We start from the raw sequence: 19,869 nt of genomic DNA, 5'->3' as shown, positions 1-19,869 counted from the left end.
ATTTGAATGTCGCAAAGCAACTCATTACATCCGGATACATTGCGTTTTTTCACGCAGCCCCATTCACTTCTATGGGGCCAGGGCTGCGTGAAAAACGCAGAATATAGAACATGCTGCGATTTTTACGCAACACAGAAGTGATACATGAAAAACAACGCTCATGTACACAGCCCCATTGAAATGAATGGGTCCGGATTCAGTGCAGGTGCAATGCCTTCACGTCACGCATTGCACCCGCGCGGAAAACTCGCTCGTGTGAAAGGGGCCTAACAGTGTGTCATCCACAGATCCCTCATAACAGTGCATCATCCACAGATCCCCCATAACAGTGTGTCATCCACAGATCCCCCATAACAGTGTGTCATCCACAGATCCCCCATAACAGTGTGTCATCCACAGATCCCCCATAACAGTGTGCATGTGCAGCATTATCTCCAGTCACTGCTATGGAATTGCCAGTGATCATCTATTTTCAAAACATTCATAGTATTATGGAGGATAACCATGCATGTACATTGTGCTCTCCCTTCAGTTCACGGGTCAATCCCTTTTTTTTCAGCTTGTGGTTTTGAAAACTGCACCATGGAAAAAATGAAATGCCCTGGCCATTCATGATGCGGGTTTGATGTCCAGAATTTCATTTTTATATGGGCAGAAATGAAAATCCACACCAAAACTGCATCAAAAAGTATGCATCAGAAAAAACACATCCAAAAAAAACCTGATGTGTATTCTGCATTACCTTTTTTTAAGCAGAGAAAATACTCCATGCGAACATACCCAAAGAGGCTACAGGATCAGCAGCTTACAGTGGAAAGGCTAAAGAGAAATAATGTGACATTCTACAATCATCTGCTGTGGTTGAAACTGCTATCTGTGCCTACAAAGTCCTGTCAGACTTCTGGTCCAATATTTCAGGATTTGGGGCCCCACTTTAGAATTTTGCCCAGGGCCACACTTTTTCTAAAACCAGCCCTGACCCCATCCCTTTTTGTTTAAAATGACCATAAAAAGTGGGAAGAAGACAAAGTTTCTACACGCACAATTTCTCTCCAGGAGTACAGTAGCATCCACATAGGCTGCCTCTACTGGTCTGGTAAATGTTTCAACTTTGTCAGTGTGGGAGGTAGTGTTTATGAAGGGGTGTCCCTGAAAAGGATGGTACAAGGTTTGTGCCATTCCATTTGTTATTGTGTGGTAAGAATCTGGTGCTACCTCTCTTCTGTGTATCATCATTTGTGCAGATATGTGAACCAGTTTTGGTCGCTTTTAAATGGAAATGTTTGAAAGTGTCAGTATTTTGTCCAATTTTTTTTTTTTCCATAATTGCTACATAGATCTATTACAACCATCCCTTCTCATTTAGTATTACTCTAGTGTCATAGCTTGTTTGATTGTTATTGCTGGTTTGCTTGTATTACTTGTCCTACAATCTGCTTACAACTGTAAATAATTGCTAACATGCAGCAATCAGCTTGTATGTGTAAATGACAGATAATGTAGCAATCCTTGAGAGGAAAGAATTTGGGCTTTAGAAGTGGTATCAGGGACAATGTTTTTTTCCCTCAAGCTGTCTTTTTCAATAAGAATTCTTTGTGATATGAAAAGCACTATGCTTCCAGCATAAAGAAACTTATAAAATTTACACGGTTGACAAGAAGTTTCCCTGAAGGCAGCAGGAACACAGAGCAGATTGAAACAGACAGTTAATTTGTAGTCGAACAAAAAAAATAATGATACCATAAAGCTGCTTCAGGATTTGATTCTGTGTTAACACTGAGCTTTATTCTGATACTGTACACATATACAATGTGGAAAATTCAAAAGGAAAAAAAATCTGTAATCCACATCAGTTATTTCCCATAGTACATGAGCTCCACCTGCTGGATGAAAGTATCATCAAATTAGTATTCTAAGTAGTATTATTAAAACTGCACGTTCAAGGTTCCAATCTTAGATTTTATTTATGTTTGATCTTGTAAGCCTTTTATATATTTAATAAAAACGAAGTACATCTGACTGTTCTCTCTGTACTTAATTTTAGATATGCTGCACTATATCACTATCTAACTATATAACAACACTATTTAGACCTTCACATATCTCCATGGTAGCAGTAATGGTATCACATGTAGACTAGAGATGAGTGAAATTTAGGAAAATTCAATTCAGTTGATTCGCTGAACTTCGACAAGAAATTTGATTTGTTCCGAATTAATTAGTCACAAATTGTGACAAATCAGGTATACCCAAGGCTATTCTGCCTAATCATATTCATACCTCTTGGTGGCCCTATCTCAGTGGGAAGACTTGAAACTTAAACTGTAGGGAGATTGCAGGGAGAGTGTATCGCCGTGTTAATTACTTTCTAGTGCACACACATTCATAGTTAATCCGTTTTGTAGGTATTGTGCTGTCAGTATTAGACAGGTCTAATCCCTTCTGTTAACCACCTCCCGTCTGCCCGTTGACTATAAATGTCCGGGAGGTGGATCTCTAACTCTGAATGGACGTTTCTGAACGTCCAATTCAGAGATGGTAGCTGCACACTAATCGTGCAGCTGCAGAGTTGGTTGCCCGCTGTCAATGACAGCAGGGCAACCCAGAGAGAAGGCAGGGACAGTTCCCAGGTGTCCCTGACTTCTAGATCGTGCTTCCTGTTTCGGGGCCAGGAGAGTGCAGGAGCTGTCGGGTCATCTACAGACCTCAATCAGCCCTGCACTGATATTGTATCCGTAACAACCTGCTCTATAAAAATAGCACATGATCTACCCTGTCAGATGAATGTTGTAAAAAATTTAAAATAAAAACTGTGCCAAACCAGCCATTTTCTGGTTTACTTGCCTCACAAAAAACGTAATATAGAGCAATAAAAAATCATATGTACCCCAAAATAGTACCAATAAAACTGGCACCTTATTCCCTAGTTTCCAAAATGGGGTCACTTTTTGGGAGTTTCTACTGTAAGGGTGCATCAGAGGGGCTTCAAATGAGACATGGCATCTAAAAACCAGTTCAGCAAAATCTGCCTTCCAAAAACCATATGGTGCTCCTTTTCTTCTGCGACCTGCCGTGTGCCCTTATATCAGTTTACGACCACATGTGGGGTGTTTCTGTAAACCGCAGAATCAGGGTAATAAATATTGAGTTTTGTTAGGCTGGGAAAAAAAGTGAAATTTAAAAATTTGATCTTCATTTTCCTTTCATTCTTGTTGAACACCTAAAGCAGGCATGCTCAAACTGCGGCCCTCCAGCTGTTGTAAAACTACAACTCCCACAATGCCCTGCTGTAGGCCGATACCTGTAGGCTGTTCAGGCATGCTGGGAGTTGTAGTTTTGCAACAGCGGAGGGCCGCAGTTTGAGGATGCCTGACCTAAAGGGTTAACAAAGTTAGTAAAATCAGTTTAAAGTAACTTGAGGGGTGTAATTTCTACAATGGGGTAATTTATGGGGGGTATCCACTATGTAAGCCCCACAAAGTGACTTCAGACCCAAACTGGTCCTTAAAAAGTGGGTTTTGGTAATTTTCTTAAAAATTTAAAGAATTGCTTCTAAAATTCTAAGCCTTCTAACGCCCTAAAAAAATAAAATGACATTTACAAAATGATGCCAACATAAAGGAGACATATGGGGAATGTTAAGTAATAAATATTTTATGAGGAATCACTTTCTGTTTTAAAAGTAGAGAAATAGAAATTTTGCAAATTGCGAATTTTTCTAAATTTTTAGTAAAATTGTGGATTTTTTCATAAATATAGGTGAAATATATTGACTCAAATTTATCAAATTTATCATGAAGTACAATGTGTCATGAGAAAACAATCTCTGAATACCTTGGATAAGTAAAAGCGTTCCAGAGCTATTACCACATAAAGTGACATATGTCAGATTTGCAAAATTAGGCCTGGTCAGGAAGAGGGCAAATGGCCCAGATGTGAAGTGGTTAAACAAAAAGAATAAAGAACTCTTCAGTAAAGCAAAAAATCGGTGCACACCCCTGCAGGAGCTGTGTCCAAATTGTTGTGCCCTGCCCTGTGGGTGTTCTGAGGAGATCTGTCAGAATTGCTGCACGTGACTCGATCTGTTTTGTTGTGGGTTTGAGCAGAATCCCACCTCCTCCCAGGTGTTGTTCTTTAGGTAATTGGTAAGGCTATTTATTCCTCTCTCTCCCTTTAGCCTTTGCGGGTTATAGTTCTGCCTTATGTGAGCTCTGACGTTTGGTGGATCGTCTGCTCCAGCACATCTATAGATCCTTTTTCCTTCTGTGTCGCTTTTGACTAGGCCTCTAGGCAGACGCTAGCTCCTTCGTTTGTTGAAGGCGATGGGTGTCTCTTTCCCACTTCCCTACAGCTGAGGGTTTTGTTCAGTGTGTTTTAGTCTTAGGTACATGGGCATGTGCATGTCTACCACCGAGATATGCACATGGGCATAGCATCTTAGGGAAAGTGTTCTAGGGATTGCTAGGAGGTGACCCCTTTGTTCCCTTGCTTTTGGGGCCTAGTCAGTTGTTTTGTTTGCTTTGCCATGTTCTGTTTCCTTCCCTTATCTTACCTACCTTGACACAAATGGCTACTTAGTGTAACAAAATAAAGAAATGGAGACAGCGCCAATAAAGTAGTGGAGAAAAAAAAAACTTTTAATGCATGTTGTGGCAGTTGAAACACATGCTTTTAATCCCTTCTGTTAGCTGTAGATTTACTGTGCGTCAGTATTACAGGTAAATGTTAGCATCAGGTGTAATTTATTGCTGTGAACTTAAAGGCTAACTGTCATATTTTCTTGAAAAATATCTATTTTGGCATATGTTACTGCTGCTGCACCATTATGCATAAAGGAAACTTTAGCTTCTTCACTTACCACTGTTTTCCTTGAATTTTCCCCTTAGTTACGGCTGTTTTGAATCCTACATTAAGAGGATCTTCTCAAGATGGCTCCTCTGCCAGTTCTCTGAGGCCAAAACTGCATTCCCTCAGGTCACATACAAACTTACTGTAGCCAGCAGCTTCGTGCCAGCCAATCAGATTGGATTAATGAGAGACACGCCTCCTCACTCTGAATCCTAATGCAGGCATGCAGTGTGAAGGACCTCCCCTCTGTGTTCCTAGCCGGAGACAGATGAGCAATAGCAACGGTCTTTTAAGGGAGCAGTGGAAATGGACATTAATGGAAGCTATTATTATAAGGTAATTACAGATCTTTTGACAATCATTGACAGACTGACTCAGGTATACATGCCTAGCACTAATAAACTAGCAAATAAATAAAAATATGACAGTTATCCTTTAACTGTGCAGAGCCCCAAGATTCAAGTAGTGGCTCGATGACAGAGTGGGAAGCGTGGCAGCAGCAGTAGCAGTAACAGTGACAATAATGACCCCATGACAGAGTGGGTAGGGTGAAAGCAGCAGCAGTGGCAGTGAGAATAGTGCCTCCATGACAGAGTGAGGATGGTGGCAATAACAGGGACAATAGTGGCCCTATAACAGAGTGGGGATGGGGGCCAACAGCAGTGGCAGCAACAGGGACAATAGTGGCCCCTTGACAGAATAGGGAGGGGGCAGCAGCAGTGGCAGTGAAGCTGTGTTCACATTACTGTTTATTTTTCCATTCTTCTAATCCATCAGAGAAACAGAGACACTAGCAGAGACAGTAGTGGCCCCATAACAGCGTGGGGATTGGACCAACAGCAGTGGCAGTAACAGAGATAATAGTGGCCTCATAATAGAATGGAGATGGAGGCTAACAGCAGTGGCAGTAACAGGGACAATATTGGCCCCATGACAGAGTGGGGAGGGGGGTAACAGCAGTGGCATACAGCAAAAAATGGTGCAAGATCACTGTAGTAGCAGAACCCAACAACAGCAATGTGATAACAAGGCCCAGTGGCATGCATATCCTTTTAGAAATGTACATATACATATTAGTAGGCCTAGAAGCCCCATGACATTAGTCGGGCAGATGACATTAGGCGGGTGGCAGCAGCATGTGGCCAGAAGTAATGGCCCATTTTGCATAATATCCGGATATGGCAGCACACTACAGTATGATCATTTGTGATAGAATGATCTATTCTGTTGCATCAGGCACCGTTGTCTGGAAATCCTGCTTGATCCATGCCTTATTCATTTTTATGAAGGTTCCATTTTGGGAGGAAAGGCAAGTTCTCTAAGGGGTAACTATGCCCCCCTGCCACACTGAACACCTGCTATCATGCTACACTACTGGCCGGGCAGGAAAGCATGCCCATGGCAAACTCGTCCAGTTGCGGCCACACTTCAATTTTGCATGCCCAGTGGTCCAGGGGATCTTGGATTATGAGTGACAAGGTGCAGTCCAAGTATGCCACCACCTGCTGGTTGAGGTTCTGCTGCATGTCCCACTACTGCTGCTGCATGTCCCACTACTGCTGCTGGGTGTTTTTTTTTTTCAGAAGGCAACTGAAGAAAACTGCTCATCAGAGACTCCAGGCTTAGGCCTCATGGACAAGACCAGTGGCGTACATACAGGGGTCGCAGTTGCGACCGGGACCGGCACTCCAGGGGGCCCGGCCGCCTGTGGACCCCCCTGGCCCCTGCAGTCAGTGTTCCCTCTAACTAAGCTGCGCGGGTGGGTGGCCGCACAGCAATTATTTGTAGTCCCGCTCAAGCTGCTGGCAAAATGCCAGGGCTCAGCAGTCAGTGTCAGAAAAATCTCCGTCATGCGCCTCCTGCCCCGTCTGCCTGCTCATCCTACTTTATGAATGGCAGACGTTCTTCTGTACCTCTTGCATGATGTTCTTTGTTTTGGTTTCACTTTGTCATCTCCTTTCCTTCTCTCAGCTGTCACCTACAGGGAGTGCAGAATTATTAGGCAAATGAGTATTTTGACCACATCATCCTCTTTATGCATGTTGTCTTACTCCAAGCTGTATAGGCTCGAAAGCCTACTACCAATTAAGCATATTAGGTGATGTGCATCTCTGTAATGAGAAGGGGTGTGGTCTAATGACATCAACACCCTATATTAGGTGTGCATAATTATTAGGCAACTTCCATTCCTTTGGCAAAATGGGTCAAAAGAAGGACTTGACAGGCTCAGAAAAGTCAAAAAAATAGTGAGATATCTTGCAGAGGGATGCTGTCACGACCGCTACCCCAGCAGCAGTCGTGTCGCACCAGACGGAGGGGAAGGGGGACCCTTATCTATGGATGGGAATAGTATGGCCACCCCTGACTAACCCTAAGCTGGCACCTGTCTGCCCTGATACCCTAGACAGGGTGTGAACCCGTGCGGCGAGCAGGATGCCTAAACCCTCAGTCACCCTAAAGCCTAAAGTGGGGAAAGGCCGATGGGAGCACTAGTCACCATCACTCATGTCTAGGAGAACAGCAGGGGAAGACAGCAACAAACAAACTATATCAGTGATAGACTTATCCAGTCACGAGCAGAGAAGGCAAACCCAATCACGACAGTCCACGCCGGACAAGAGCTCCACAGCAACACCATCAAACGATCTCCTTCAAAGGTCAGAATAGAACTGGAAGTAAGGACTATATCTGGCAATGACTGCAAGTGAAACTGAAACTAATATAGTAGCTGGGAGTGGCAGACAGGACTCACCTGAGAAGGATGCCTACAAACTCCCAGTCAGGACAAAAAGGTTCACAAGGCAAAACCCAGATGACATACCCTGAACCACGGAGCAAACTCACAAGCTATCGCGAGTAGCAAGTCGCTGCTCCCCTTCTCCTCCCAGACCTGTCTGGATCAGTCACAGACGTGATAGATGCAGCACTCTTAAAATTGCAAAGCTTCTGAAGCGTGATCATCGAACAATCAAGCGTTTCATTCAAAATAGTCAACAGGGTCGCAAGACGCGTGTGGAAAAACCAAGGCGCAAAATAACTGCCCATGAACTGAGAAAAGTCAAGCGTGCAGCTGCCAAGATGCCACTTGCCACCAGTTTGGCCATATTTCAGAGCTGCAACATCACTGGAGTGCCCAAAAGCACAAGGTGTGCAATACTCAGAGACATGGCCAAGGTAAGAAAGGCTGAAAGACGACCACCACTGAACAAGACACACAAGCTGAAACGTCAAGACTGGGCTAAGAAATATCTCAAGACTGATTTTTCTAAGGTTTTATGGACTGATGAAATGAGAGTGAGTCTTGATGGGCCAGATGGATGGGCCCGTGGCTGGATTGGTAAAGGGCAGAGAGCTCCAGTCCGACTCAGACGCCAGCAAGGTGGAGGTGGAGTACTGGTTTGGGCTGGTATCATCAAAGATGAGCTTGTGGGGCCTTTTCGGGTTGAGGATGGAGTCAAGCTCAACTCCCAGTCCTACTGCCAGTTTCTGGAAGACACCTTCTTCAAGCAGTGGTACAGGAAGAAGTCTGCATCCTTCAAGAAAAACATGATTTTCATGCAGGACAATGCTCCATCACACGCGTCCAAGTACTCCACAGCGTGGCTGGCAAGAAAGGGTATAAAATAAGAAAATCTAATGACATGGCCTCCTTGTTCACCTGATCTGAACCCCATTGAGAACCTGTGGTCCATCATCAAATGTGAGATTTACAAGGAGGGAAAACAGTACACCTCTCTGAACAGTGTCTGGGAGGCTGTGGTTGCTGCTGCACGCAATGTTGATGGTGAACAGATCAAAACACTGACAGAATCCATGGATGTGTCATGGTCTTACCTTCTTGCTGTTCTCCTTCGTTTGACATGTGCTGGCGGCCATCTTGGTTTCTGGGTTTCTTGTAGCCTCCCACCCTGCGGCTCCTCCTTCCCACTGGGAGGAGCTGGATGCCTAGCTCATATATATAGGAGGTCTGTGGCTTCAGTTCCTTGCTTGGTCCTCCTGTGTTCACATGCTTCTAGTCTGCTGCTGCTTCTGGTTCCTGATCCTGGTTTCGTCCGACTACCCTGCTGGTTCCTGATCCTGGTTTCGTCCGACTACCCTGCTGGTTCCTGATCCTGGCTTCGTCTGACTACCCTGCTGGTTCCTGATCCTGGCTTCGTCTGACTACCCTTCTGGTTCCTGACCTCTGGCTTCGCTAAGACTCTGCTTCGGTTTCGCCATCCGTTTGGACTTTTGCTTTACTGCTTTATTTTCAATAAAGCCTTCTTATTTTCACTTATCTCTTGTTGTACGTCTGGTTCATGGTTCCGTGACATTAGGACCAAGCCATGAATTCTGACGGTACAGGGCCATCCTCGCTACCCACGCTGGTTGCCAGACTTGATCAGCAGGATCACCTGTTGGGTTGGTTCGCTGTGGCGTTGCAAACCCTGCTTGAATGCACGGCTCATTTCGCTCCCGTTGCCGATGGGTCGGTTGTCGCTCCTGGGCCCGCTCCTACTGCCGCTCCGGTTGTTGCGCCAGAGTCTACCCCGACACCTGTTGTTGCACCTTCGGTGTTTCGGGGTATGACCGGTTCTGCCCCTCTTCCACAGCGCTTTGGGGGAGAGCCAACTCAGTGCCGAGGTTTCCTTAACCAGGTGGGCATTTATTTCGAGTTGCTGCCACATGCCTTTCCTACTGAGAGATCAAAGGTGGGCTTCTTGATCTCGCTGCTCTCGGACAAGGCCTTGGCCTGGGCCAGCCCCTTATGGGAGAACAACAATCCGGTGGTTGCCGAGTTTTCCGGTTTTGTTGCTTCTCTTCGGAAGGTATTCGATGTGCCGGCTTGTGCTGCCTCTGCTGCGAAGCTCCTTATGTCAATCAGACAGGGTTCACGATCCGTAGCTGAATACGCCATTGAGTTTCGTACCCTGGCAGCAGAGGTGGGCTGGAATAATGAGGCTCTGGTCGCTGCTTTCTCTCATGGTCTCTCGGATGCCTTGAAGGATGAGGTTGCAGCTAAGGACCTACCAGTGGAGCTCGAGTCTCTTATTTCTTTCCTGATTTTGATTGACACCAGACTCAGGGAGAGACCTTCCTTTAAGGAGAGCCTGCGGAGGTTTTCTAACAGATTGGCGCCTACGTTTGCTGTCCCACCCGTGCCTCCCTCTCCTCCCACGCCTCCTGGGGATGACTTGTCTGGGGGTGAACCCATGCAGCTGGGGTTTGCTCGCCTGTCCGAGGGGGAGAGGGTACTCCGGAGACGCGAGGGCCGATGCATGTACTGTGGTCTCGGTGGGCATTTTCGGTTGGCATGTCCGAACCGTCCGGGAAACGCTCGCACCTGAGATCCTGTCGGGGGCAGATCTTGGGTGGAGTCTCCTCGTCCCCGGTTTCCCGTGTTGACAAACCACTGATCACTGTTGTCCTCTCCTGGGTCGGGGGCTCGGTGACGACCCAGGCGTTGGTGGACTCTGGTGCTGGTGGTTTGTTCATTGATAAGGTGTTCGCTGCCGCCAATTCCATTCCTCTGCAGGCTCGAGGTTCCCCACTGGCTCTTGAGGCGATAGACGGCAGACCCCTTCTGCCGCCACACGTGACTCATGAGACCCTTCCAGTGGGGATAGCCATTGGTGCCGTTCACAGAGAGTCGGTCTGCCTCCAGGTTATTTCGTCTCCACACTACTCGGTGGTCTTGGGGTACCCCTGGCTCCGGAAGCATAATCCGACTTTCGATTGGAGATCGGCCGAGATCCTCTCGTGGTCACCGCAGTGTGGGGCTAGTTGCATCCATGGGTCTGTCAAGTTGCTGTGTACTTCCTCGGACTCTCTGTTGCCTCCTGAATACGAGGAGTACCGGGATGTATTCGATAAGGTGCGCGCGGTTGCCCTACCTCCGCACCGCCCATACGATTGTGCCATAGAGTTACAATCTGGTGCCGTTCCTCCTCGTGGCAAGGTCTATCCACTGTCGGTAGCGGAGAATGAGGCCATGGAGGAGTACGTGAGGGAGGCGCTTTCACGCGGACACATTCGCAAATCCTCGTCCCCGGCAGGGGCTGGATTTTTCTTTGTGAAAAAGAAGGGCGGTGAGTTGAGGCCTTGCATCGATTACAGGGGTCTCAATCGCATCACGATCAAGAACGCTTACCCGATACCCTTGATTTCCGAGCTGTTTGATCGCCTTAAAGGGGCCACGGTCTTTACCAAACTCGACCTGAGGGCGGCATATAACCTGGTAAGGATCAAGGCGGGCGATGAGTGGAAGACCGCGTTTAACACCAGGACCGGTCATTATGAATCCTTGGTTATGCCCTTTGGGTTGTGCAATGCGCCCGCAGTCTTTCAGGAATTCATCAACGATGTTTTCCGTGACCTGTTGCAGCAGTGTGTGGTGGTCTATTTGGATGACATCTTGGTATATTCTGAATCCATGGAGGCCCACATTCTGGATGTCAGACGAGTGTTGCAACGGTTACGAGAGAACAAGCTGTTCGGTAAGCTTGAGAAATGCGAATTTCACCGATCCCAGGTAACCTTCTTAGGTTACATCATTTCCGCTGAGGGGTTCTCCATGGATCCTGAGAAGGTTTCGGCTGTCTTACAGTGGCCCCAGCCCAGTGGTCTTCGTTCCCTGCAGCGCTTTTTGGGCTTCGCCAATTATTATCGGAAGTTCATCAGGGACTTTTCCATGCTAGCCAAGCCTCTCACGGATCTGACCAGGAAGGGCAGTAATTCCCAGGTCTGGCCGCTCGAGGCCATCCGAGCTTTTGAGGCTCTAAAGTCCGCCTTTGTGTCGGCTCCGATTCTGTCGCATCCCAACCCTGGGTTGCCCTTTGTCCTCGAGGTGGACGCGTCTGAGACGGGAGTAGGCGCCCTTCTGTCTCAGCGTAGAACACCAGAGGGTCCTCTGCTTCCTTGTGGGTTTTACTCCCGGAAACTGTCTTCCGCGGAGTGCAACTATCAGATTGGTGACAGGGAGTTATTGGCCATCGTGCAGGCCCTTAAAGAATGGAGGCACTTGCTCGAGGGTTCGGTGGTTCCGGTCCTCATCCTGACGGACCACAAGAATCTGACCTACCTTTCTGAGGCCAAGAGATTGACACCACGTCAGGCCAGATGGGCTCTGTTCTTGTCACGTTTTAATTACGTGGTCTCCTACCTACCCAGTTCCAAGAACATCAGGGCGGATGCCTTATCACGGCAGTACTCCGAGCTGTCCAGGGAGGAGTCGATTCCGACTTCGGTCATACCTCCGAATCAGATCTTGGCCGCCATTCGCACCAGCCTGACCTCTCCCCTGGGTGAGCAGATTTTGGCGGCTCAATCTGGTGCTCCCTCTGGGAGACCCAACGGCAGATGTTTTGTGCCTGAGGAGTTGCGCACTCGGTTGTTGCGAACCTACCATAACTCCAAGACCGCGGGGCATCCTGGAAAGAATCAGCTGTCCTGCGCTGTTTCACGTCTGTTCTGGTGGCCTTCCCTACGTTCCGACATCGCCGCATATGTAGCGGCATGCTCCGTTTGTGCCCAGAGTAAGTCCCCTCGGCACCTTCCGTTGGGCCTTCTGCAACCCATAGCCACCGGGGAGCGCCCATGGTCACACCTGGGGATGGATTTCATTGTGGACCTCCCTGCATCCCGAGGCCATACGGTCATTCTCATGATTGTGGATCGGTTTTCCAAAATGTGCCACTGTGTTCCTCTCAAGAAGTTACCCTCTGCACAAGAGTTGGCCACGATTTTTGCCAGGGAGGTCTTCCGGTTGCACGGTTTGCCCAAGGAGATTGTGTCGGATCGGGGGAGTCAGTTTGTGTCCAGGTTCTGGCGCGCCTTTTGCTCCCAGTTGGGGATTCATCTCTCCTTCTCCTCGGCCTACCACCCTCAGTCCAATGGGGCCGCAGAACGATCCAATCAGGCCTTGGAGCAATTCCTTCGTTGCTATGTCTCCGATCACCAAGACAATTGGGTTGACCTCCTGTCTTGGGCTGAGTTTGCCAGGAACACGGCGGTGAACTCTTCCTCTGGGACGTCTCCCTTCATGGCCAATTATGGGTTCCAACCTGCCGTGTTACCGGAGGTATTCTCTCCCCAGGATATTCCGGCTGTGGAGGATCACCTTTCCGTCCTACGTGCTTCTTGGGTACTCATCCAGAAGTCCCTTGAGGTCTCTGCGCAGCGCCAGAGACTCCAGGCTGATCGCAGACGAGCGCCTGCTCCTTCCTACCAGGTCGGAGACCGTGTATGGTTGTCCACCCGCAACCTCAACCTTCGAGTGCCCACTCCCAAGCTGGCGCCTCGCTTTGTTGGTCCCTTCCGAGTGCTTCGCAGGGTAAACCCGGTAGCCTATGCCCTTGCGCTTCCTCCTGGCATGCGGATCTCCAACGTGTTTCATGTCTCCCTGTTGAAGCCACTGGTGTGTAATCGTTTCACTTCCTCGGTTCCTCGGCCTCGTCTGGTCCAAGTGGGTAATCGTGAGGAGTATGAGGTGAGCAATATCCTGGACTCACGCCTGGTCCGCGGTCGGGTGCAGTTTTTGGTCCATTGGCGTGGTTATGGTCCAGAGGAGCGTTCCTGGGTTCCCTCCGCAGATGTCCATGCTCCTGCCTTGCTCCGAGCCTTCCACGCACGCTTCCCTCAGAAACCGTTCTTTACTCCGCGGAGGAGGGGCCCTTGAGGGGGAGGTACTGTCATGGTCTTACCTTCTTGCTGTTCTCCTTCGTTTGACATGTGCTGGTGGCCATCTTGGTTTCTGGGTTTCTTGTAGCCTCCCACCCTGCGGCTCCTCCTTCCCACTGGGAGGAGCTGGATGCCTAGCTCATATATATAGGAGGTCTGTGGCTTCAGTTCCTTGCTTGGTCCTCCTGTGTTCACATGCTTCTAGTCTGCTGCTGCTTCTGGTTCCTGATCCTGGTTTCGTCCGACTACCCTGCTGGTTCCTGATCCTGGTTTCGTCCGACTACCCTGCTGGTTCCTGATCCTGGCTTCGTCTGACTACCCTGCTGGTTCCTGATCCTGGCTTCGTCTGACTACCCTTCTGGTTCCTGACCTCTGGCTTCGCTAAGACTCTGCTTCGGTTTCGCCATCCGTTTGGACTTTTGCTTTACTGCTTTATTTTCAATAAAGCCTTCTTATTTTCACTTATCTCTTGTTGTACGTCTGGTTCATGGTTCCGTGACAGGATGGCAGGCTTTTGAGTGTCCTTGCAAAGAAAGGTGGCTATATTGGTCACTGATTTGTTTTTGTTATGTTTTTGAATGTCAGAAATGTATATTTGTGAATGTTGAGATGTTATATTGGTTTCACTGGTAAAAATAAATAATTGAAATGGGTATATATTAGTTTTTTGTTAAGTTGCCTAATAACTATGCACAGTAATAGTCACCTGCACACACAGATATCACCCTAAAATAGCTAAAACTAAAAACAAACTAAAAACTACTTCCAAAAATATTCAGCTTTGATATTAATGAGTTTTTTGGGTTCATTGAGAACATGGTTGTTGTTCAATAATAAAATTAATCCTCAAAAATACAACTTGCCTAATAATTCTGCACTCCCTGTATTTACACTAATTGCCTCCCTTTATATTCCCTCCCATACTGCCTCACTTTGCGGTTTATACTACTTCCTGGATTGAAGTGTTCACTGCTGGAGACTTCTGTTACTGCTTGTTCAGATAAGTCCTTTCATGTATTGTGTTTCCTTTCTGGCTTGATTCTAGGTGACCCTGACTCCCTCCGTATTAAGTGCAGGGAGCCGGTGGTCGTGTCCCCTCACTTATATAGGGTTTTCAGGTGTCACACAGTCTAGGTACGAGAGCATGCAATCGTCTACCTCTGAGACCCTTGTATGTGCTTAGCAGTCAGGGTGAGCTCTTAGGGTTTTATAGGGGTCACCTTTATGCTCCATAGTTTGGGATCAAGCCAGTCGGATGTTTATCCATAACTTCCAGCTATCTGCAACATCATCCGTGACATTATAAACCGCCATTACCGTTTTAAGCATGGATCCGTTTTCAGCCTTGATTGACCGCATGCAAGGTCTTTCACTGGAGGTAGCAGATCTCCGTAAAACGATGTCTCAGTTTCAGGTGACCGGTTCTGCTTGTGTTCATGGAGTTTGTTCCGAGCCTAAGATCTCGCTTCCGGATACGTTCTCCGGGGGTAGTTAGAATTGTGTTCGCTTTAGAGAGGCTTGCAAACTCCATTTTCGCCTACTTCCCCATTCCTCTGGTGATGAGGAGCAGAGGGTGGGGATCATCATCTCGCTGCTCGGGGATAACGCTCAGTCTTGGGCCTTTTAGCTGCCGGTAGGGGCACGGCCCCTCCGATTGGTGGATGAATTTTTTGTAGCCCTGGGGCAGATATATGATGACCCAGATCGTATTGCTCTGCCTGAATCTAAACTGCGTCTTTTATGCCAGGGTAAACAGTCCGCAGAGATATATTGTTCTGAATTTCGGAGATGGGCAGCTGATACTGGTTGGAACGATGCTGCACTCCGAAGTCAATTTTGCCATGGTCTTTCGGAGGGATTGAAAGATGCATTTGCTTTTCATGAGAGACCTGCCTTGTTGGAGTCTGCCATGTCTCTAGCTGTTCGTATTGACAGGCGTCTTAGAGAGAGAGGAGAGACCACTCCTTCTTGTCATATTCAGTCCAAGGACAGTGGGGTGGTCTCATTCAGTGCGCAGGGGCCTCAGTCTCTCTCAATTCCCTCTGAGCAGGAGGCCATGCAGTTGGATTTGCTTGCCTCTGATAGTAGAGGATTCAGCTCTCAGAGGAGGGTTTGTTTCTGTTGTGGGGGTATAAATCATTTGGCTAATGTTTGCCCCGATAGGAGATTCAGGGAGTTTTCTGAGGGTAATAAAGAAACAAAAAGAAAAAAACCCTCTAAAAACTTTCCATTTGCTACTATTGGCAAGGTTGATGCGGAAATTGAAGGTTTGCCGTTTGCTTGTAGTTCCCGTTTTGTCCTACCTGCCAGGGTGGCGCTAGATAGCAAGAACATTGTTTGTGAGATTTTTGTAGATAGTGGAGCAGCTGTCAATCTCATTGATAATCAATTTGCTATAACACATGGTTTCCAGGTATGCTCTTTGGAAAAGGATATACCTGTTTTTGCTATTGTTTCCGCTCCACTTTCTCAAAAATCGTTAAAGGGCATAGTTCACAATATCCGTTTGACTGTGGGTGATGCTCATGTTGAGGATATGTCATGTTTCATCCTAAGCGGATTACCTACTCCTCTAGTGTTGGGGCTACCCTGGCTCACTAAACATAACCCCACCATTGATTGGCAAGCAAGGCAAATAAATGGTTGGAGTGACTTTTGCAGAGAGAATTGCCTCACGGCGTCTCTTTCAGAGGTTTCTACCAAGACTGTTCCATCTTTTCTCTCTGAATTTTCGGATGTGTTTTCCGAGAGTGGTGTCCAGGAGCTGCCCCCTCACCGGGAGTACGATTGCCCTATTAATCTCATCCCAGGCGCCAAGCTGCCAAAATCACGTTTATGCAATCTCTCCTAACCTGAAAGAGTCGCTATGCGTACTTATATCTATGAGAGCCTGAGAAAGGGACACATCCTACCCTCAAAGTCACCTGTTGCCGCTGGTTTTTTTATGTTAAGAAAAAAGATGTTTCTTTAAAATCTTGTCTGGATTTCAGGGAGCTGAACTGTATCACAATTCGTGACCCATATCCGCTTCCTCTGATCCCGGACCTGTTTAACCAGATTGTTGGGGCTAAAGTTTTTTCTAAGTTGATTTTAAGAGGGGCATACAACCTAGTCAGGGTCAGGGAAGGGGACGAATGGAAGACGGCCTTCAATACCCCTGAGGGTCATTTTGAGAATTTGGTTATGCCCTTTGGTTTGATGAATGCTCCGGCCGTCTTCCAACATTTTGTGAACAGCATTTTTTATCATTTAATGGGGAAATTTGTACTGGTGTATCTAGATGACATTTAGATTTTTTTCTCCTGATTTCATAACTCATAGGGACCACCTACGTCAGGTCTTGCTCATTCTGCGGGAGAATAAATTGTACGCTAAACTGGAAAAATGTGTGTTTGCGGTTTCGGAGATTCAATTTCTTGGTTTTCTTCTCTCCGCTTCTGGTTTTCGCATGGACCCTGAGAAGGTCCGCGCTGTGCTTGATTGGGAGCTTCCTGAGAATCAGAAGGCGCTGATGTGGTTTTTGGGTTTCGCCAATTATTACAGAAAGTTCATTTTGAATTATTCCTCTGTTGTTAAGCCACTCACTGATATGACTAAAAAGGGGGTAGATTTTTCCTCCTGGTCGGTAGATGCGCTTAAGGCCTTTTCTAGTATCAAAGAGAGTTTTGCTTCCGCTCCCATTTTGGTACAACCTGATGTCTCTCTACCTTTTATTGTTGAGGTGGACGCTTCTGAGGTGAGTGTGGATGCGGTCTTATCTCAGGGTCCCTCTCCAGCCAAAGGGCGACCGTGTGCCTTTTTCTCAAGGAAACTCTCCTCCGCAAAGAGAAATTACGATGTGGGAGATAGGGAGTTGCTGGCCATCAAATTAGCTTTTGAGGAATGGCGCCATTGGCTAGAGGGAGCCAGACACCCTATTACCGTGTTTACCGAGCATAAGAATCTGGCCTACTTGGAATTAGCCAAGCGTCTGAACCCGAGACAGGCCAGATGGTCTTTATTCTTTTCTAGGTTTAATTTTGTTGTCACTTTCTGCCCTGGGGTTAAAAGTGTGAAGGCTGATGCCCTCTCACGTTGTTTTCTGGGAGGGGGGAACTTTGAAGACCCAGGTCCCATTTTGGCTGAAGGGGTGGTCGTCTCTGCTCTTTATCCTGATTTGGAGGCAGAGGTTCAGGCAGCTCAGGCAGAGGCTCCTGATCTTTGTCCTCCTGGGAGGTTGTTTGTGCCTCTCGCTTTACGACACAAGGTTTTTAAGGAGCACCACGATACTGTCCTTGCTGGGCACCCGGGGAGTAGAGCCACAGTGGATCTCATTGCTCGGAGATTCTGGTGGCCGGCTCTTCGTAAGACAGTTGAGGGTTTTGTGGCAGCCTGCGAGACCTGCGCTCGTGCCAAGGTCCCTCATTCACGGCCATCGGGTACTCTCCTCCCGTTACCCATTCCTTCCCGTCCTTGGACGCATCTGTCCATGGACTTCATTACGGACCTGCCTCGTTCCTCGGGGAAGACTGTAATTCTGGTAGTAGTGGACCGTTTTAGCAAAATGGCGCATTTCATTCCCTTTCCTGGGTTACCCAATGCTAAGATGCTGGTGCAAGCATTTGTTGATCACATTGTCAAATTGCATGGCATTCCTTCAGACATCGTTTCTGATAGGGGCACGCAATTTGTTTCCAGATTCTGGAAGGCCTTCTGTTCTCGCTTGGGGGTTCGGTTGTCGTTCTCTTCTGCTTTTCACCCGCAGTCGAATGGTCAGATCGAACGCGTCAATCAGAATCTGGAGACATATCTGCGCTGTTTTGTGGCAGAGAATCAGGAGGATTGGTGTTCTTTTTTGTCCCTTGCTCAGTTTGCTTTAAATAACTGTCGCCAGGAGTCCACTGATAAGTCACCATTTTTTGGTGCATATGGGTTTCATCCGCAGTTTGGGACATTCTCTGGAGAGGGGTATTCTGGTTTACCTGATGAGGAGAGATTTTCCTCGTCTTTGTCATTTATTTGGCAAAAGATTCAGGGTAATCTGAAGAGGATGAGTGAGAGATATAAGCGTGTGGCGGATAAGAGACGTGTGCCTGGTCCGGACCTGAATGTGGGTGATCTGGTGTGGTTGTCTACAAAGAATATCAAACTGAAGGTTCCCTCCTGAAAGTTGGGTCCCAAGTTTATTGGGCCTTACAAGATCTTGTCCGTCATCAATCCCGTTGCCTTCAGTCTTGATCTTGCTCAGACTTGGAAGATCCATAATGGTTTTTCACAGGTCCCTATTAAAACCTTATGTCCAACCCACTGTACCCTCCTCTTTGCCTCCTCCTCCAATTGTTGTTGATGGTAATCTTGAATTTCAGGTCTCTAGGATTGTGGAGTCTCGCATTATCCGCGGTTCTCTCCAGTATCTCGTTCATTGGGAGGGTTTTGGTCCTGAGGAGAGGATGTGGGTCCCAGTGGCGGACATTAAGGCCACTCGTCTCATCAGGGCTTTCCATAGGTCCCATCCTGAGAAGGTGGGCTCTGAGTGTCCGGAGTCCACCCGTAGAGGGAGGGGTACTGTCACCGCCAGCTCTCTGAGAAGGTCTGGCAGACGTTCTTCTGTACCTCTTGCATAAAGGTTCTTTGTTTTGGTTTCACTTTGTCATCTCCTTTCCTTCTCTCAGCTGTCACCTATTTACACTAATTGCCTCCCTTTATATTCCCTCCCATACTGCCTCACTTTGCGGTTTATACTACTTCCTGGATTGAAGTGTTCACTGCTGGAGACTTCTGTTACTGCTTGTTCAGATAAGTCCTTTCATGTATTGTGTTTCCTTTCTGGCTTGATTCTAGGTGACCCTGACTCCCTCCGTATTAAGTGCAGGGAGCCGTTGGTCGTGTCCCCTCACTTATATAGGGTTTTCAGGTGTCACACAGTCTAGGTACGAGGGCATGCAATAGTCTACCTCTGAGACCCTTGTATGTGCTTAGCAGTCAGGGTGAGCTCTTAGGGTTTTATAGGGGTCACCTTTATGCTCCTTAGTTTGGGATCAAGCCAGTCGGATGTTTATCCATAACTTCCAGCTATCTGCAACATCATCCGTGACATTTGCATGTAGAAATGCTCTTACTTTCACTATTAATCATAGCCCTGAGTTCTACTGTTGTTTTTCTTAGATTTGATTTCACTAAACGTTTAAGTGTTCGCCGATCACGATCATTCAGGATTTTTTGCCCGCCACATTTCTTCCTCGAATACGATGGGCCCCCACTATCCTTCCAGTTTTTAATAATGTGTTGGACAGTTCTTAACCCAATTTAGTAGTTTCTGCAATCTCAGATGTTTTCTCTGCTTGATGCATGCCAATGATTTGATCCTTCTCAAACTGACTAACA

Source organism: Bufo bufo, chromosome 7 (assembly GCF_905171765.1).
Source record: "Bufo bufo chromosome 7, aBufBuf1.1, whole genome shotgun sequence".
NCBI classification, from domain to species: Eukaryota; Metazoa; Chordata; class Amphibia; order Anura; family Bufonidae; genus Bufo; species Bufo bufo.
The sequence above is the reverse complement of the archived record's forward strand: the minus strand, read 5'-3'. Positions refer to the sequence as shown.